This window comes from Suricata suricatta, chromosome 7, assembly GCF_006229205.1.
Source record: "Suricata suricatta isolate VVHF042 chromosome 7, meerkat_22Aug2017_6uvM2_HiC, whole genome shotgun sequence".
In the NCBI taxonomy this organism is placed as follows: Eukaryota; Metazoa; Chordata; class Mammalia; order Carnivora; family Herpestidae; genus Suricata; species Suricata suricatta.
The window spans coordinates 109,181,136-109,203,332 of record NC_043706.1 but is presented as its reverse complement, the minus strand read 5'-3'; the positions used below and the strand labels follow the sequence as shown (position 1 = coordinate 109,203,332).

Genomic DNA, 22,197 nt, shown 5'->3' with positions numbered 1-22,197 from the left:
TCCACAGTGTCAGCACAGAGCCTGACATGGGGTTTGATCTCAAGAACTGTGAGATCATGACCTGAGCAGAAATCAAGAGTCAAATACTTAACCAACCCAGGAAACCCTCTTCATTATTCTTTTGATGAACATGTATGCTAATTTCAGTTTTTTGATGTTATAAATATCTCCATAAAATTTCTTTTTATTTAATTAATTAATTTAGTTAGTTTTGAGAGAGAGAGAGAGAGAGAGAGAGAGATGAACAAGGGGAAGAGAGGAAGAGAGAATCCCATGAGGTGCAGAGTGTGGGAGAGAGAGTAGGAAGCCCAGAGCCGCCCTCCAGCTCACCCTGTGCCGGGCCCAAGTTTACCCCTATGCCATGGGCTCAAACTAATGAAGCATGAGATCCTGACCTGAACCAAAGTCTAATGCTTAGCTGACTGAGCCACACAAGTGCCTCTCCATGAAATTTCTTATACATGTTTCTTAGTATACATGTACACGAGCTTCTCTAGGCTATTTACCTGTGATAGTTCTAGGCGTCAATTTGACTAGTCCACAGTTATTAAGACTTTAATCTAGGTATTGCTGTGTAGATATTTTGTTGAGGTGATTAACATCTGCAATCAGTTGACTTTAAGAAGATTATCCTCAATAAGTTAGGTCCAGATCAAATCATCTGAAAGGCTTCACAGAGTGTCTGGGTGGCTCGTGTTTAAGCGGGAGACCAGATCAGGCCATGATCTCATAGTTCGTGAGTTCCGGGCCCACGTCGGGCTCTGTGGTGACAGCTCAGAGCCTGGAGCCTGCTTCAGATTCTGTGTCTCCCTCTCTCTCTGCCCCTCTTCCACGTGCACTCTGTCTCTCTCTCTCTCAAAAATAAATAAACATTAAACAAATTTAAAAAAAGAAAGAAAGGCTTCACGAAGAGAAATGAAATTCTACCTGTGGACTGCAGCTTCAACTCCTGCCCAAGAATTTCCAGCTTACCCTTCCTGATTTGGACTTAATTAGTCAACCCCCGTAATTAGATAAGTCAACACATAAGTGTATTGGGGAGGAGTGGACAAATATGTCTATTTTTCCTACAGTCTCTACTTCTTCAGTAGAATCCTGACTGATATAATATTTATGAGTGGAGTTCCTTTATATTATTATATGTCATATAATATATAATATAACATTATGTATTATTATGATTATTATAGTATAAGTGTAGGGCATACCATGGTTCAGCTTCACTATACAATGTCCAATTGTTTTCCACAGTAGTTGTATCAATTTTCATTCCTGAAGTATATTACAATTTCCGTTACTTCTCATCCTTGACAAAACTTTGACAAAAATTTCTTACTTGTGCCACTCTAGAGAATATTAAACAGTATCTAACTTAGTTTAATTTTAATTTCCATGGCTACTAGTCATTACCAATAAGTTCAAAAAATATTTTTGTGTTTATTGGCCATCTGTGTTTCCTCTTTGTGGAATTCTTTCTGTATATTTTAGCCAACTTGAATAAGTAGATGGTTTTAAAAATTATTTTAGATGGCTTCACATATTTTAAATAATATCCTCTTGCTGGCAGTGTATGTTATAACTGTCATTGTTACATAATGGATCTTTATTTTTTTAATGGTAATAAACTAAAGGTCCTAAATTTGCTATGGTCTAATAGTCTTTTCTTTTGTCATTGGTACATTTTATGCTCTGCTTACAAACACCTACTTTATCATGATGTTATAAAGACGCTTTCCCACGTTTTCCTTAAAATCAAAAGAGTTATCTTTTTAGTTAGCGAGAAGTTGCTATTTGTGTATGATCTGAGGTAGCGTTCCAATTTAATTCTTTTCATAAATATATTCATAGTTCCTCCTTTCCCCTGACATTTGCAATCCTGATTCTGACGTATATTTGTTTCCATATATTAACGAGTCTATTTCTGAGCTCTTTATATGTTTTGTTGGTCATTTGTTACCCCTATTCCAATTTGTAACAAACCTTAATATCTGGTTAGGCAACTCCCTGAACATGATTCCTCTTTTTTTCATTTTTTGACCATTCTCTTAAACTTCTTCAAAAATTTTAAATTTATGTGTCAAGTTCTTAATAAAATCCTGTTTTGATTTTTATCATAATTACCTTTATTCCGTGTATCAATATTTTTCATATTTTATAAGATATTGAGTCTTCCTATGAACATGGTAATTGGCCACTGATAGGTCTTCTTTAGCATCTTGATTCTCATTGCTGTCTGTTCTCTTCACCCATGCTAACTTCCATTTTTTTAGTGGAAAATAAAACCATGATTAACAACTATGTTTGCTTTAATTCAGGTAGTCTCTAGTTACAGATTAATTGGAGGGAACTTCAGAGTATCTAGTCTATTGCATTGCTGAATCAAATCTGTAATTCCTATCTACCAGGTTAACTCAGAAGTCATAATCATTTGTGTGCAAATTTTTGTTTTTAAAAAAGGGGTAAAGTGCCCTATGCCTGAACCCAGGGCCCAATGATTAAAGATTAAATAAACAAATAAATATATAAATAAATACATCTTAACCGTATCAGGTCCTGAAACAAAAGAATTATGAAGATGAATACAACTTTTATAGTTCTCATTGTTCCAGAAAAATCCCACAGTCCTGCGATTTAGCCTCCCAAATGATACAATGATTCCTTTGACAGCTACTAACAGATCGCTTTCCAACATCCAACCTTTTACAATGATGCTCAGTTTGAATGTGAGAACTGTATTTGAAAGACATTTTAAAAATATTTGAACCATATTCCTTTTCCTGGTAAATTTATTAATGTAATACAATTTTCCAAAATAAGTGAAAACACAATTGCACATTTGCCTAACCCTTCAATATTACAATAACGATGACACTATATAGATACTGTGCCAGCCCAGTATATCATCTAAGAAACAGAGCACAACTGCATCTTATTTAAAAATTGGAAGATGCTTTCACATTTCTTCAAGTTGTGTTTCAAATCAATCAGCATGTGAACAGTACACTTGGGACAGGCAATAGCTTTAAGCCTACCCCTCTTAGAGAATCTCACTATAAAACCATGAAAAACATAAACAGAAAAATAAATCTCTAATTTGGAAATGATTTGATACATTGTATATTAGGTAGGAAGAAATGGAAGTTTCTTATTTGAAATGGCATCTGTTTATTTAATATCCTACATGAAGGGGAACTATGGAAACACATCTGGTGCTTCCAAGGACTGTGTAATAATCAGTATACTCTGACTCTAAAGACTAGCAGAAGAACATCTGAGAATACAGACTTGAAAGAGTAATATGATCCCTCTACTATCAACTAAAATTCTCAGGCTGGCTACCCTTCTTAAAGTAGTGTTTGAGGAGCATTACAGAAGATATGATGTTTAACTGAATTTCACTTACTTGTCCACATTTCTTAGCACCCTTGCAGTTCATCACAAGCATGTGACCAATTTTGGACAAGGAAATTGTGGGAGGTACATGTGTAACTTCCAGATTAGGGAAGTGAAAATTCCACTAGTGATTCTCCTACGCATCATCTTCTCGCCATCCCCGCCCCTCCCCCCCGACAATCAAGGCTGCTGCATGTTTCAGAAGTGATGGAGCTGCTGTAATCCTAGAATACCACATGCAACTATGCAAATGAGAATTCTGTCTATTTGAGTAAGTGCATGATAAAGCACTGAGAGTTGTAATTAGTTTGTTATAACAACAAACTCCAGCCTACCTGATTAATACTGAGCAACTACTAGATCTAGTATTACTTTTTACGAATTAAAAAATAACCAAAGTTTTCAAAATTTTGGTGAATCCTATAATGACAACAAAACCCTATTATTTTTGCCTTTTTTCCCCCAAGGTGGGCAATATGCTACACTACATAAAGAGGATTAAATTCTAATTTATGAACTTTACCTCCACCAGTACTAAGATACTCACTTAGTCCATCATATACAGTAAAACATTTATAATAACTATTATTATTTAAGAATTACTGATTCAGGGGCACAAAGGTGACTCAGTCAGTTAACCTGAGACTTCAGCTCAGGTCATGAACTCAATGGTTCGTGAGTTTGAGCCCCGCATCGAGCTCTCTGCTGTCAGCAAAGAGCCTGCTCTAGATGCTCTGTCCCCTGCTCTCTCTCTGCCCCACCCCCACTTACAATCTCTCTCAAAAATAAATAAACATTAAAAAAAAAAAGAATCACTGACTCACAGGGAGCGAAAGACTCAGACACACAGCCTAATGAGCAAGGCAAGACAGAGCAGGATCCTTGGGTGGAACGGGTCTTTGCAGTGCTCAGAGAAACTGAGAGAGAGAGTTTTTCTGTACTGCCCTAGACTCTGCCCTGATGTCTCTTATCTATTTGACTTCTGTAACCTCCTATCTGACCCCTCTGGCTATAGCCCCCATGTTCACCCTTGCAATTACTGTGCAATTGACAACACATCGAAATCCTAAGATAGGTAAAAGGACATTGGAAGAGTTATGAGACTCAAAAAATAAGAACTAATATAACTTTTAATATCAGAAACCCAAATCAGAATTCAAGTAGGTAGAAATCAGTAAGTATCAAGTACAGCCATTCATTCAATCAATATTAAATGAGCATCCAAAATATGTAAAATACCATACTAAGGACTGAACATAAAGTAATAAACAAGACAACATCTCTGCTCTTCTAGAATGGCTCCGAATCTAGTGGGAAAGAAACAAACCAGATGTGAAGATAAGAGAAAGAAATTAAACAATCCCCCCTTACTATCATTCAGGGTAAATTTTAATATTAACAGAAATGAATCATATCACTCTGTTAACTGAAATCTTTCAATGGCTTTCTATTGTATGAAGACAAAAGTTGAGCCTTTTTCTATGCTACCCAGGGAGGGGCCCATACGGGGTTGTTTTGTGTTCCTATGGTAATTTAAAGGGAACATTTTGCAATGTCCACAACCCTTGATGTCCTACAAATGAAGGTGAAAGATGTTCTCAAATTTCTTGCAGCAGGAATCCACTTAAGTGACACCAATCTTGACTTCCAAATGGAACAGCACATCTACAAAAGGAAAGGTGACAGTATCTACATCATAAATCTGAGGAGAACCTGGGAGAAGCTTCTGCTGGCAACTCTTGCCATTGTTGCCATTGAAAACCCAGCTGATTTTCGTCCCTCTCTCTCCTCAACTCTCTTTCCTACTGAAAAGGAACCAAGGGCTGAAGGGGGAGGGAAAGGGGGGAAGGGGGGTCGTGGTAATGGAGGAGGGCACTTGTGGGGAAGTGCACTGGGTGTTTTATAGAAACCAATTTGACAATAAACTATTTTTAAAAATTCCTAGAAAAAAAACAAAAGAAAAAGAAAACCCAGCTGATGTCAGTGTCTTATCATCTAGGAATACTGGCCAGCGAGCTGTGCTGAAGTTTGCTGCTGCTAAGGGAGCCACTCCTATTGCTGGCTGCTTCACTTCTGGAGCTTTCGCTAACCAGATCCAGGCAGCTTTCTGGAAGCTGAGGCTTCCGGTGGTTACTGATTCCAGGGCTGACCACCAGCCTGTCACAGAGGCATCTTATGTTAACCTACCTACCATCGCTCTGTGTAACACGGACTTTCCTCTGCGCGAGGTGGACATTGCCATTCCTTGCAACAAGGGAACTCACTAGGTGGGTCTGATGGCGGTAGATGCTGACCCGGGAAGTTCTGCACATGCATGGCACAATTTCCGGTGAACAACCATGGGAGACCATGCCTGATCTCTACTTCTATAGGGATCCTGAAGAGATTGAAAAGGAAGAGCAGGGTGCTGCTGAAAAGGCTGTGCCAATAGGGAATTTCAGGGCAAATGGATGGCTCCAGCTTCTGAGTTCACTGCTACTCAATCTCAAGGCTCAGACTGGTCCGAAGCTGTGCACGTGACCTCTGTGCCTACTTAGCAGACCCGACTGAAGACTGGAGGGCTCAGCCAGCCACTGAAAACTGGTGAGCAGCTCCCACTGCTCAGGTCACTGAATGGGTAGGAATAACCAATGAGTGGTCTGAAGCAAACAATATTAAAATAAGGCTGATGGAAAATAAAGTTTCTAAAAAAAAAAAAAGACAAAAGTTAAACTATTTACCACATTCTCTAATTTATTCTGTGTCTGGGGCCCCTACCTATTTAGCCTTTATAAGCATTGGTTTCTTCATCTGTAAAATGTTGATCATAACATCACCTCCTGGAATCATGTGAGGATCAAATGAGATAATCTACATTGTATCTAATGATAGAAAGCACACAATAAATGCTAAGTGGTATTGCTATTATTATTATTATCTCTTCTACACTTTCCTATGCCTTTTTATTTCCTTTTACTGAGCTTTATTTACCCACACTGGCCTCTGAAAACTTAGAATAGGTCAAGTTCTTTTCTGCTTATGGATTTTGGACCTTCTGTTCTTTGCCTTTCCCTTGGTCTGACAGGCTTCTCATCTGTTACATTTCAACTTATATTGTCACTTGTAGACTCCACTAATGTGTCCCCCTTCACCTGCTCATCTCCATCATAGTACTTTGTTTATTTCATTGGGCATTTAACTATTTGAAATTATTTCACTTATTTGAGAGCTTACTTGATTTACTGTATGACTGTCCAGAAGAATTGGGTTTCAAGAGGCAGGGAGCATTTGCCTTGACTTGCCCATTGTTATATCCAATATATTTAGAGCAATACTTTGTACATAGGAGTTCTTTAGCAAATATATACTGAATGAGTTAATAAATTCTAAATAAACTGGAAGTTCTAATGTTATAATGAAGTCCAGTAAAATGTTTTTAAAAGGGTTGAATATATAAAAATACACAAATAGGTAAAACAACCTTAAAGTTTTGCCTTTCTTACTAAAGGGCTGATCAAAAGGTGGATTGCAAGGGGTCTGGGTGGCTCAATTGGTTAAGCGTCTGACTTCAGCTCAGGTCATGATCCTGTGGTTTGTGAATTCGGGCCCCGTGGTGATGGGCTCCATGCTGGCAGCTCAGAGTCTGGAGCCTGCTTCAGAATTGGTGTCTCCCTCTCTCTGGCCCTCCCTTACTCACACTCTGTGTCTCTTTTTCAAAAATAAATAAACATTAAAAAAATGTGGATTGCACAAGTGGATGAGCTGTCACTTAGACAAAAGCTCACCCGCAATATCCAGGTTCTGATGTTACAGACATTTAAGGTTCTGATCAGCAGACATTTAAGTAATTATTTCTTACTGGACAGTTTGATAGATGTTGCTACTATGCAGAAAGAATGAGAACCCACAAAAGGATTCCGATATAACTGATGGAACTGGAAAGCAGGAAAAGATGTAAAATATGAGGTAGCCTTGTCTTAGGCAGTAAAGTACCTAATGAGTGCTGTGGAGATGACAAACTAAAAGATTTCACTTTCCAACAAACACTGAGCACTGAGGACAAGCAGGACTTGAACAGGATTTAAGGTCATGAGGCCTTGTATAAAGACAGAGAAAGAAAATATTGGGAGAAGTATCATCTGGATGATACAGGAAGGATTATCAATATACAGTTTAACAAACAATGTATCTACTATAAAGGTGACCAAAGTAAACACTTCCTGTTGGAGGGGTAGCATCAAAAACCAATGGAGCACTTTGGCTTGCATCACCTAATAGAGTTAGCAATACTCTCTACCAGGTACTTATTGAGGATATGTTTTGTAAAATATTCTATGATTAAAGTGCTATTTTCATTTATATAATGTTCCATGACTTATCATGTTTTCATATAAATTATCTATATTAATTCACAATCAGTTACGAAGGTCATCATTTTCTAGATAACAAAATGTTAAGCCATTTTCAAGGTCATTGGTTAGTAAATACAGACCTATGAAAATGACCTAGAATATTAAGCACTAATTCAGTGATCTTTTACTATCCCACATCTGTCTTCCAGTTAGTGGCAGTGAACATTCATTTCACTTCAAAAATTACAGGTACTTCTGTTCAGGATGAATGGATAAGTCATAGCATTTCATATCATAGGTGATATTAGTTTGTATTTTTAAACTAGTTAAGGTGTCAGTATAGCAGAAACATTGTCTTCAAATTTTACACAATTTCTTAAAAGGAATATGAAAGAAAAAATGAATTTAACCTCTGCAGAATTATTTGTGATCAGAAGTTGAAATGCTAGAAATCCAGCCTTTCAGTTTTCACTAATTAAGTAAAGTTTAAGGGTATGAAAGGTGAATGAAAACTGTGAATTTTATGAGGAAAGATAATTCAGGACTGTCATGTTACAGAGTTAACCAATAAGAAATTGAGTTTGCATCAAAAGTATAATTATGTAACACAAAAGTATTATGGTATTTGAGGTTTTGGTTGTTTTTTTTTTTTTGTCTTTTGGAATAATTCAAGAGCTTAAAATTTCTGTTTTGTTTTTTTTTTTTTGTTTTTAGCACCTAGGATATTTACACATTGAATTTTACCAAACTTTTCACTTGCACCAATCTTAAGGGTTATATTTTGGTCAACATTTTACTCTTTGACATTTGTATTGTTATTATAAAGCAAACTCCATTATTTCTCACAGAAATCTATAAAACCAAGAAATTTTGGAAATGTTAAAGTAGAGGAAAATATACCAAATGGCAAATTCTATCAGCCAAGATATGAAGATACAAAATAATCACAAATAGATACCGCTTTAATCGAATAGGGAGTTGTCACAAATATTTATATTACTGGTGACATTTATTACCTCACAGTTTTCTAAAAATTATTGCAGTATCTTTTTTACAAAAAATTAGAAAAAAAACTGAAAAATTGACACATGCAACTTTCTTCACTGAATACTATTTTAATACTAATGTGAACATTTTGTTTTATGTACAAACACTTTTCTTTAGGGTGCATTAAAAAAACGAAGAATTCTGTATCTGTTTCACTGGTGATGACAAGTATGTTAATTGCTTGCAGATAACATCTGTTCTAGTGAAATCAAGATGCGGAGGCTGTGTTGGATCTGTGGTGCTAGCAGCTTTCTAAAGCTTTGTCTGGGAGACCCACTGCATACATTTCAGACTCTCTGGGCAGCTGGAGGGCTTTTGAGCTTTTTTGAGAACTTTCCAGCAACTGAAATAAAATCTGCCAGGAATCCTGGGTCATCGAAATGTCTCCTTTTGAGCAGTGGACTCACCTTTGAAGCTCCAAGATATCCACTGACCATGACGCCTGAGTGTGCTCTGGCTAAAGCAAGTTCAGGGTGAGCTGCCGACCGCCTGCATGCAAGAGCGGGCCTCTGACTTCCTCTCTGTTTACAGAGCAGGGTGAAGGGCCTCTCTGGGGGGCATAGCAAGAGCCTGGTCAATATAATGTCAGATATAAAAGGCCCTTATGCTCAACAGGCCACGTTTACAATTCTACAGGGTTCATGGACTACAATTGCTTACCAGATGTGCCTATGGAATTGGCTAACCATGGCATCATGATGGCTCTGGTCCCAACCTTTTCCAGGCTTTGTTTGTTTGTTTCTCTTTTAAGCTATGAGTTTGGTTAAACGCTGGTGTGCTGTTTCTAGAAGAGCCAATAGTACTCACCTGTGGATCAGTCATGGTGCCTCTCTCTCTGCACCTACTCCAGCAAGACCTGGAGGGCCAGAAGCTTATTCATTTTTTGCAGACCCAGTTGACTATAAATGTTAATAGGGGATCTCATGGGGTCTACAGGTAGGCTTACACTGGTGTAGTTCAAGAAAATTTTTAAAAATCTATATTTGTTACAGATTATACAGTTGAGAAAAACTGAAGCCAGAGAGATGGATGGAAACATGAAGTCAGTGAGCATACGAAATACCTGAGAAAAAGATCAAAGATGAAACCCCATAAATATGAAAAGTGAATACAGGAGGAATAGAGAAATAACATGAATGTTTTATGGGAAACTTTATTTTTAGAGTTTCACTCAAATATTTAATTGCTTACTGCCAATATGAGTTTTAAATATATTTTCATTGTGTTTTACACAACACTTGTATAAAAGCTAATGATATAGTAGCTTAAAATAAATACAGTCTGACTGTGTAATCTAGGAGAAATAAGCTTTTTTCACTAGTTCATCTGAGGACACTTCCTATGTAATAAACAACATTACAGCAAAGTCATGATGGGAAGTATGTTTCCTCAGCTGAAGAAACACTCTGCTCTTTCAGGTTTTCCTGACATTGCTCTGAACCCCCAGGAGATTAAAAAAATTCTTACCAACTTGGAGGCACTGTATAAAATGTATCTGTTAAAAGAAAGAATAGACATAAGTATCTACAAGGTTAATATTATGTTCTCAGGATTATAGTTCCATAACACGTACTACTGAACAAATAGTTAAATTGATTAACTAAGAGGAGGACTCCATGGTTTTCATCAGCACAGATGGTAGTAAAGAAATCAGCTTCTACTGACTGTTTTCGGTAGTCTTTCTATACTTCTGCAACAAAAATAAGCTTCATCCTTCCAAACTGATCTAGCATCAAACTATAACCTCCAGCCAACCAAGACTGTGTTCATAAAAACTAACAGAAAGTTTGATTTTTCAAGGAGTCATTTTTAAAACTTGGGTAAGATTTATTTGAACTTAGAATTTTAAAGCACTTCAGAAGCCTGATTTATAAATGTATCTATATGTTTTTACAAAAACATATATAGATTACACATCAATATACACACATGTACATGGTCATAGACATTTACCTTTTGCTTCTTGTTGAGTGATAGTAATCCCATATAAAACGCAGTTGGTAGTTTTTTGAAGAATATATTTACTTGTATTTTTCTGGATAGAATACATCAAAATGGTGCAAAGGTTCATTGACACTGCACCAAGCTGCACTTGGGATTCTTGCCATCATCAGTCTATGCTGCTAATTATCGTTTCTCTACCTTGTTGATATGATCAAGAGAAACTGAAGTTTTCCAGGATGGTCATTTTCAATAGCAGGAGAGCAATTACTTTGTCCATTTGTACTTTATTTGCTGATGACTTTTCAGTGGTTATATTAAATAATATTTTTGTTCTCTCCCTATCAATCACCAAAATTTTTCTGAAATTTTGCTACTTCTCGAGAAAGAGAGTAAGAGCAGGAATAATTAGATAATTTAAGATAGGCTACATTTATGAAATATTCCATGTTGGAATAAGAGGATAATAGAAGATGTTTGCTTTATATCTGGATAAAATTATCTTTGTTTTTCCTTTCCAACATAGGCAAGTAAAAGCTTAGAGTTGATATTTTTGTGTGAGAATGACTTTAAAGAAAGAAAGAATTGGCAAAAACTTCAAGCCAGCAAAATAAATTGAAGCATAAAAATTTTTTAAAGGTAAATATTAGCAATTGTTTAATCATTGAAATGATCAGCAATAGATATTTTTAATTTGACAGTAATAGATGAATTGAGTTGGGAAGGTCATGTTACTGAAACTAAAACAGTCATAGATATTTATTTATCTTAAAAATGGTAAGAAAATATATTAATGTGTTTGAGTATAAATCAGGTTATAATCTGATTTAAAAAATCCTTTGGGCTAAGAGCTTTTTTTTTTTATAATTAGGTTACTGTTCTCAGCTCCTTAAAGTGAGCCAATTGAAATTACTTTTGAGAAATCATTTCAGACTTTAAAATTAAAAATGTCATTTCAAAAAGATATACTTTCATTTTAAAGATGGCACATATGACATAATTCATTTCTTGAAAAAAAAACTGTAACCTTTTGTCTTCTAGAACTATATAGGTTAGCAGGTCTCATCATGCATGTTAACCCTGTCAAGGTAGCCTCTATTTCTCCTTTGTAGAACTTATCCCTTTTCTAAGTAATAAATTACTTGCTCAAATAGTGCTTCCCAAGTAGACATCGAGCACCACAAGAAGAAAGACCTGGGTTGTCTCATCAGTGGATCTCTAGTTCCTGGTACAGAGGAGACATTCAATTACTATTTGTTAAGGAAAGGAAGAAGGGAGAGGGAGCGAGAGGTAGAAATTGAGGGAAACAGATGATCTGTGAGTATTGCTTGTTAGATCAGTTTGATCTCAAGGATGCCATCATCTATCAAGAGAAGGAAAGAGGTGCCATTTTCTTTTGAAATCTGATGTGAAAGGCAATGTGTTAAGACAAAAGTGAGAAAAGAGAAGAAAAATTGAGAGCATAACACAAAACTGGAAAATAAAAACCAGGCTGAGATACTTTAAAGGAAGAAACACAAAGGTCAAAGCAGGTTAAACTCAAGAGTAGACATATTTTACTACAACCAAGGCAAAACTAAGTACATGATAAAAGTAAATTAAATAGTGTCTTAGATCAGAGTTACTCAAAGAATACAGGACAGTGTGGGTCCAGTTTCACCTATCCATGAGATTAGTACAGAATGAAAGAGTAACCATTGAGAACCATCAATACAGTTGGATGGAATAATTTTGTGTCTGTCAGATCTGATGAATTACAGATGTGGGTTTATCTGTACATTTTCTATTTGATTTTTTGAAAGCTAATCTTTTTAATGTTTTATTTATTGTTTTGATATAGAGAGAGACAGAGCATGAAAGGGCAGAGAAAGAGAGAGACACAGATTCTGAAGCAGGCTCCAGGCTCTGGGCTGTCAGCACAGAGCCCCATGCAGGGTTCGAACCCATGAATGTGAGTTCATGACCTAGCCGAAGTCAGAGGCTTAACCGACTGAGGCACCCAGGCGCCTTGTTTTGGAAACTAATTTTAACTGAATATTTTTAAAAGTAAAAATGGTACACTGCAAAAAACTTTGTTTAATGTTTAAAATTGAAAAAATTTTAAATGTTTAAAATGTAACAACTGGCTTTTCCCAAAGAGAGCCTAAGAAGTACTGACTTAGACAAAATGTTGGCAGTAATGCATGGTTTTTACTGCTTCTTTCTATCTCCTTTGTCATCGACAGTTCTATTTGTCTTCCAGTAAGTGTTCATGAATGCCCTCTGCAAGCTTTCTCACAATGAAAAAATAATCTTAAACATAATAGGAATTATTTTAAACACTCTTCTAATTTGTTGCATGTGACAGTACGTGAAATTTCAAGTAGAATAAATAGAGGTTTCTGGTTTAGCTTCAATACACAAAGCTGAGGCATTGTCACCACGTGGGTTTCAAATTCTTTTCTGCTCAATTGTTTCTATAAATGTTTACACAGAAATATACACTTTTCAAGCATTTGCAAACAGTCGCTTGCTATATTATAGGTCCATGAAGTGTTTCTTTCAGAAAAACTTGCAAGCAGAAAAAGTGACCTTTAAAGATCTTCTTAAATTCCTCAAATTTCCCCCTTCTATAACAGCACTCCATATCTTAAGTACTGTTATACCCTTTCTTTCATTTAAAAAATATTAGAACATATTTCAGACATGCAAAAATATATTAGGAATGGCATAACAAACTTCAATATATGTAACAAGGAACTTAATGAATTAAATGTTGCAAAAGCAGTTGAAGACCCTGGAAGCCCCTTGCCCTGATCATGTTCTCTCTCCTTCCTTCCCTTCATGGAGAGGTAAATGCTGGTTTTGATTGTTTCTTTGTCAGGTTTTTTTTTTTTAATGTTTATTTATTTTTGAGAGAGAAAACCTGAAGCAGGCTCCACGCTCTGAGCGATCAGCACAGATAGAGTGTGACATGGGGCTTGAATTCATGAAATAGGAGATCATGACCTGAGCTGAAGTCAGATGCTCAACCATCTGAGCCACCCAGGGGCTCCTCTTCTGTCAGTTTTAATAAGGAACATTGTTTCATCCAGCTGAATTCAGATCCAAGTAAAACACAAACACAGAAATCAGACAGAAGCAAATGAAAGAGCTACCAGCTTTAGATCTGGCCATGTGATTTTCTAGCACTCCCGAACTTTTCTAAACAAACAAACAAACAAACAACTCAGAGTCAACTTACCATGTAAGAGAGAGCAAATGGTCCTTCTTTCTGACACAGGCAGATCTCAGGTGAAAGGAGAGAGATGGGAAGCAGAGCAAGTACAAATCTTTCTCCTCAAATTACCAACCAGATAAATACCTCCTGTTTCCTTTGGGAAAAGTAGTGAGGCGGGAGAAAACTGCCACCACTCTCCTCTGGATGTCCCTAAATGTGGACGAAGGTCTGGAGAGAGAAATACCTCCCAACATGAACTGTGCCCCCTAAATTTTCTTTTACTTTTATTTTATACACAAATATGCCTCAGGAATATTGTGTATTGTCATTGTACTTTTAAGTTTATTTTTTAGCCCTATAAATTTAAAAACCTAAAATACACATGGTGGATTGTGTATTTTATACAGTGGGGTTCTTTTTTTTAAAATGTTTTTTTATTTATTTTTGAGAGAGAGAGAGGGACAGCACTAGCAGGGGAGGGTCAGAGAGAGAGGGAGACACAGAATCCGAAGCAGGCTCCAGCTCTGAGCTAGATGTCAGCACAGAGCCCGACCGGGGCCTGAACCATGAACCGTGAGATCATGACCTGAGCAGAAGCCGGACACTGAACCAACTGAGACACCCAAGTGCCCCTATACAGTGATAGTAATTTCTCATTCTTTCTCAAAATGCAACTATGAAAGATTTCTTAGTTCTGGTCAAAATAATATTCTGAGTTAGGTTTAATAGTGTTATTTTCTTGAATTTCTTAATTTTAGATCATTCTTTTTTTCTGTACCTCCTTCTATTATATTTTTTAAAATAGCTTTTTTAAAATAGCTTTGTTAAAATATTAATCACATAGCATATAATTCACCCACTTAAAGTGTACAATTTAATGGTTTTTAGTATGTTCATTCAGAGACAATGCAATCATCACCACAATCAACTTGAGAAACTTTTCATCATGTTAAAAAGAAACAATGTATCCTTGAGATGCCATCCCCCCAAAGTCTCCACCTAAGCAAGTACTAATCTACTTTCCGTCTCTTTAGACTTCCCTATTCTGAGCTTTGCGCAGTGGCAGTATTGTAGCCAATGAGGTTTATCCGAGGAGCGATTATTGCTAATAGACTTCCTTATTCTGGATATTTCATATACAATATGCGTTTTTTTTGTGAGTGGCTTATTTCACAAGATTTTCAAGGTTCATCCATGTTGTAACACAAATCATTACTTCATTCATTTTTATGCTTAATAATATTCCATTTAATGGACATAGCACATTTCTTGAATCCATTTTCCATTGATGGATATGTAGATTGTTTCCACCATTTGACTATTATGACTAATGTTGATGTCTAAAGTGTTTCTCTTATAGACAGTATGTACTTAGATTAGGGGTATTTTTAATTTTTTTTTAATTTATATTTTTTTAGGGAGAGAAAGTGAGTACAAGCCAAGGATAGGGCAGGGGGAGAAAGAGATAGAAAGAGAGAGAGAGAGAGAACCTTTTTTAAAGCTTATTTATTTATTTTTGAGAGAGATGGAGAGAGAGAAAGAGGAAGAGAGAGGGAGAATGGGCAGAGAGGGGACAGAGAGAGAGAGAGAGAGAGAGAACAAGAATCCCAAGCAGGCTCCATGCTGTCAGCACAGAACCCAACATTGGACTCAGCTCATGACCATGAGATCACAACCTGAGTCGAAATAAAGAGTCAAATGCTTAACCAACTGAGCCACCCAGGTGCCCCACGAGAGAGAGAGAGAGAGAGAGAGAGAGAGAGAGAGAGAGAGAGAGAGGTCTTAAACAGGCTCCATGCTGAGTGATGTGGGGCCTAATCACATGACCCTGAGATTATGACCCGAACCCAAATCAAGAGTCAGACACTCAACCAACTGTTCCATCCAGGCACTGGAAGGTGTTTTTTGTCTTTTTTTTAAATCCAGTCTGACAGTCTACATTTTTATTTGATTGTTTAATCCTTTCACACTTAATGTTATTACTGATGCAGTTGGATTTATGTCTTCCATTTTATTTTTGGATTTTTATATGTCTCATGCCTTTTTGTTCCTTTATTTGACTTTACTGCTTTCTTTTATATTAAGTATCTTCTAAAGAAGCATTTAAACTTATTTAATGATTTTTTACTCTATCTATTTATCTCTGTCTATACATGTACATACACACACACACATGGTTGCTCCAGGGCTTACCATACATATCTTAACTTACAGAATCAGCCTTAGCTTCAAACTGTCTTGATTCCAGTAAAGAAACATGGGACTACTATATAACAATTTTATTTCTCCCTCTGTTGTGGTATTATTGTCACATCTACTAATATTATATATTACATCAGTTATTATTACAAGCCCAATAATATAAACGTTCAATTCACCTTTGTTCCTCCTTAGCCTCCTTTGTGCTGTTATTGGCAAACATATTACACTTTAATGTTATAGGTCTAATATTAAATTTATTTACATAAATTTATAAGCCCAATGTACATACTATTGTATACAATTGCTTTTTAAATCTGTTAAGAGAAGAAAGGAGATAAACATGTTTTTATCTTGTCTTTCATAATTATATAAGTAGAGGGTTTTAATTTTTTAAGCAGAGCAACTCAGAGATGAGGCAACATGTGTCTCCATATTCATTTTATTTATGCTAGTCTTGAAAATACCAACTAAAGAATGTATAGACAAATCACACACCCAAAATATTCCCACGCATGCATTTTGTTGTTCATTTTTATTCACCACTCAACTCTCATCACCTCTATTCCATATCCATTCCAAACTTTAATCTGGTTCCTCTCTTGAGGTGGTATTAGTCAAGCATATGCTGTCCATGACTAGTCATTGTGCTCCTTGGTGTGAACAGGGCCTTGTGTCTAGTGCAATCAAGGTTTATAGCTGACGAGCTCATTTGGATCCTGCTTAACTTGGGCCCCTTCCAGCTATGTTCTTGGCTTACTTCACTTTGGTGGTTGAGAAATTACATGGACTGTAACATTTATCCTTCCTTATCTTACCTGCCTCTTCATATATCTTACTGACTAAGACATGTTCTTCTGATTTAGTACACTTTATTGCTTTTAAAATAACAAAAAATCCAAATATACCTAATCACATTATTACAACTTTCTTTTACACAGTCTCTAATGAAGCATATTTTACAAAAGTATTGCAAAACAAAATAAAATTTCCTTCCGGCCAATATTATCCATCACTAAGTAGTATGACAGAGGAATAATTATCATCAGCACAATATTATTATACATCATTTTATGTGTTTAAATGATTTCTCTGGCCCAGTCTCTTTGTTAAGTAATGCATAGGCATTTTCAGAACTGCCCTGTAATTTACATATTATTATTATCCTATAGATGAAACTACTGAGATTCAGGGATATTAAATACCTTTCAAGGGTCACAAATTAAGTCAGAGGTACCACCAGGATGTATGAATTCCCATGGAATCATATAGATAAGAAAACTAATTCTGCCAGTTAGGAACAAAAGTTTTGGAAAAGAGTCCTTAAAAAAGCTGACATCTGAGCTGGGTCTTGAAGAATAGATGAAGGTTCAGACGGTTAATAATATGGGTAGGTCATGTGTACCAGAAAAGGGAACAGAGCTAACACATGGAGGAATGAGGGAGTGCGGCACCATAGGGAAGCTACAAAGAGATCAATATGACAAAAATACAGACTGTATTGATGAAAGGGTGAGGTTTTATTGGAACAGAACCACACTCATTTGTTACATGTTTTCTATAGGCTAAGTACACAAAGGCAGAGTTGAGTAATTCCAACAATGTCTATCTGGCCTATTTGTTGTTTAAAAAAGTTTGCCAGCCCCTATCTTAGAGAGTTAATTGAGTTTTACAACAATTAAAGATAAGAAAAAATAAGTTCTCCTCCTTTATTTCATTTCCAGCACTCTTTATTTCTTTGAGTAGATTCAAATTTCTTTAATGTTTATCTGTTTATTTAGAGAGAGAGAGAAAGAGAGCACAAGCAGGGGAAGGGCAGAGACAGAATTCCAAGCAAGTTCTGTGCTGACAGTGCAGGTCAATGGGGGGAAGGAGGAGAAGGGGCTTGGAGCTTGACCTCACGAACTGTGAGATCATGATCTCAGTCAAAATCAAGAGTCGAACACTCAACTGACTGAGCCACTCAGCCTCTTTTAGATCCAAATTTAACTGAGTATCATATTGCTGCTGCCTGAAGATTTCTTTTAAGATCTTTTGTAGTGCAGGCCTATTAGAAAATCACTACTCTCCAATCAGTGATGAGCTGGGTTACCAAAATAAACGTAATCTCACCGAGAGGGTATGACCAAAGCTACCTCTGGTTTTCTTCTGTTCTTATAACACAGCTCTTCAGAGTTTCTTCTTGCTCTTTTTTTTTAACTTTTATTTAAAAAATTAATACAAGGAGAGGCTGCATGGTTCAGTCAGTTCAGCATCCTACTCTTGGTTTCAGCTCAGGTCATGATCTCATGGTTTGTAAGTGCAAGTGCCATATCCATTCTGCACTATCAATGCAGTGCTCGGGATTTTCTCCCTCCCCTTTTTCGGTCCCTGCACACTCTCTTACAAAATAAGTAATTTTTTAAGTAAAAAAATATTTAATGTTAGAAAATTTTAAGAATAGGGGCACCTGGGTGGCTGTCGGTTAAGCAGCCAACTTCAGCTCAGGTCATGATCTCACAGTTTGTGGGTTCGAGCCCCGCATCGGGCTCTTTGCTGACAGCTCAGAGCATGGAGCCTGCTTCAGATTCTGTGTTTGTCTCTCTCTAACCCTCCCTCGCTCATGCTCTGTGTCTTTCTCTCAAAAAAATAAATAAAACACGTTAACATTTTTAAAGAAATAAAATTTTAAGAATAGTACAATGAACTCCAATGCACACTCACCTAGAGTGACCATTGTTAATGTTTTGTCACATCTTCTCCACACACACACGCATACACACACATTCTATATCAGCTGAAACATTTGAGAGTGTCAGCTCTCATGAATTTTCACCCCAAAAAACTTCAGTGATGTTTCCTAAGAAAAAGGACATTTGCTTACATAAAACATGGCACAAATATTAAGTTCAGAAAAATTAAACATGAATACAAAAATATTTCACCTATTACTCAATGTTGTCTTTTATATAATCTTTTTCCTTTTTTAAAAAAATTTTTTATGTCTTTTATTTATTTTTGAGAGACAGTGAGAGAGAGACGGTGTGAGGAGAGGAGGGTCAGAAAGAGAGAGAGATACGGAATCTGAACAGGCTCCAGGCTCCGAGCTAGCTGTCAGCACAGAGCCTGATGCGGGGCTTAAACCCACGAACATGAGATCTGACCTGAGCCGAAGCCAGACGCTTAACCGCCTGAGGCACCCAGGCGCCCCAGGATCTTTTTTTTTTCTGATCAAGTATCCAATGGGGAGTCATGAATGCATTTATTTGTCATATGTCTTTAATCTCTTTTAATTTAAAAGTATCTATATCTTTCTTTATGTAGCTTTTTTGATTGTAATATAAGTGCCTGACATTAAGCTTTTGATTGCTGAGGCATCTATTTCAAAGACGTTCAATCTGAATAAACCATTGCCAGCTGTAGGGCACAGCTACTAGCAAAACCCAGGTAAAGTACCAGGTCACCCCTACCCATAACATTCTTTTTAGTACCATGGTAACATAGATCACTGACCACTTACAGTGGCTTCACATTTTCCTTCCTTGATCCAAATTTCCATTCTTATACTTTAAATTCACCAATGAAGAGTGAACCCTTGGAACTCCAGGCACTCTGTCCTCAGATCCTAATTAAAGCAACCACTGGCTCATGCTCCTTCCCTCTCTCTCCCTCTCTCTCTCTCTCTCTCTCTGTCTTCCTGGGACCTCACTGGCCCTCATGTTTGCTGTGTATCTTCTAGCACCCATGAGTAAAAAATCTGGTTTTGCGAAGTTCCCTGGTGGTTTTGCTGAGCTGTGTCATATGGGAATAATAAGAACCGCAAGGGCCAGTTTAGGCACAACATTGGCCGTGGTGGTAGGAAATGGATGCGGGGCTCACTACAAGTAAGTACTGAATCCCAGATGACAGTCTCAGGCACATCTTGCCAAGAACATCACCATCAGTAGGCAAGGAATGACACAACACTTTGTCTTTCACAAAGTGACTTCTTTAAAGAGAACATGTCAGATATTTTGTAGAAAGTCTATCATTTAGGTTGTCTGCTATTTTTTCCATGATTAGATTCAGATTATGAATGTATTCATATTATTCCTGGAAGGAATACCATGTAAATAATAGTGTATCCTTCTTAGCATATCATTTCTAGAGGCTCACAATATTTCTTTTCTATGTGATGATGTTGACTTTAGTCACTTTGTTAAGGCAAAGTCAGGGGTTTTTTTCACTGTATAAATATCATTTTTCCCTTGGCAACTACTAAACAGTAATAAGGATTTTTTTCCCCAGATTGTATAAATAACTTACATTCATCCACTGATTTTATCCCAGTTGTAATGGTCTACCAGAAGTCTGGTTTCTCAACATTTTGCTCTACTCATAATTGGATAGTAGAAAGGGCTGCAGACCCTCAGTGTCATTATACCACATCTATGGCTTTCATTTCCTCCCTTTTCTGTTTGCAGGTTTTTGTTTCTTATGTATGAGACTACAGTAGAGTTTACTTTGAATTGCAAACGGTTTAAGTTTAGATTCTAGCCTTTTATGTACTCAGAATAGAGCTAATGTCTTCTGTGGCAAATGGTTATGTGTCTGCGAACCTCAAGTCTTCAATATTGTCTCTCTACCCCCAAGCGACTGCCAAAGGCCACATTGCTTCTCCTTCTTTTAACTGTTGCCCTCTGTCTGGGCAAGCTACACACTTCACCCCATATCAGTACCTGGCAACTCCCCCCCCCCCATACAAAACAAACTCAGCCACTATTTATCTCTCCCCTCTGAATGGTTTTCCTCTCTGTGTAATTTAAGTCCATTTAATCCTCATAGCTTTCATAGCTCTAGGATACCTTTTCAAAAGTAATTTTTGTAATTTATCTTTTTCTGTTAGTTGAAATTGTGAGTATACTGTCTTGACATACTCTTTTAAATCCTGTTAGAAGTGCACAGTCAATCTACATTTGCACCTGGTAACTTCAATATCTGTCTTACTTGCAGTTTTGTTTCTATTGTTTCTCGTCTTGCTTTTTTTTTTTTTTTTGTCACATGGTCTCTCTCTATACCTGCCTGGTAATTTTTTCGCTAAAAGACAGACATTTTAAATATTTTATTTTTTTATGTTTATTTCTTTTTGAGAGAGAGACAGAGTGCGAGTGGGGTAGGGACAGAGAGTGGGAGACACAGGATCTGAGACAGGCTCCCAGGCTCTAAGCTGTCCGCACAGAGTCTGACGCAGGGCTCAACCTCACAAACTGTAACATCATGACCTAAGCCAAAGTTGGACACTTAACCAACTGAGCCACTCAGGCGCCCCAAGGACAGGCATTTTAAATGAAAACTTATGGGACTTTTTGTCGTGAACCGCCATCTTCCAGTAACTTGCCAAAATGACCAACACAAAAGGAAAGAGGAGAGGCACCGACTATACGTTCTCTAGGCCTTTAGAAAACATGGAGTTGTTCCTTTGGTCACATGTTGTGAATCTACAAGGAAAGTGGTATTGTGGACATCAAGGGAATAGGCACTGTTCAGAAAAGAACATCCCACAAACGTTTTCATAGCAAAACTGGAAGAGTCTACAACGTTATCTAGCATGCTGTTGGCATTGTTTTAAACAAACGAAAGGCAAGATTTTTACCAAGAGAATTAATTGAGAATATTAAGTGCTCAAAGAACTAAGATAGCGTCTTGAAGTGTGTGAAGGATAATGATCAGAGAAAGGAGGATGCCAAAGAGGAATGCACTGGGGTTCAACTGAAGGGCCAGCCTGCTCCACCCAGAGAAGCACATTTTGTGAGAACCAGTGGAAAGGAGCCTGGACTGCTGGAACCCATTCCCTATGAATTCATGGCATGGATTCATGTAAAAAATTAGTGTGAAACATATAAAAGGCCTCAAAACTGTAAAACAAATAAGTAAGTGGAAAGTTATAGGGATAATATGAAGTTCTAGATGATGTGACCTTTCTCAAAAGAGGATTCATTTTTATTCATTAAGGATATTGGTCTGTAGTTCTCTTTTTTGGCTGGGTCCCTGTCTGGTTTGGGTATCAAGGTGATGCTGGCTTCGTAGAATGAGTTTGGAAGCTTTCCTTCTATTTCTATTTTTTGGAAT

The 22,197-nt window shown here is 36.9% G+C and overlaps 2 pseudogenes; both read left to right on the top strand.

Moving 5' to 3' along the window:
• Positions 1 to 4,945: 4,945 nt before the first annotated feature.
• The window catches only part of LOC115295330, a 57,628-nt pseudogene continuing 40,376 nt past the window's right edge, over positions 4,946 to 22,197 (top strand).
• LOC115297237 lies at positions 14,960 to 15,084 on the top strand (annotated as a pseudogene).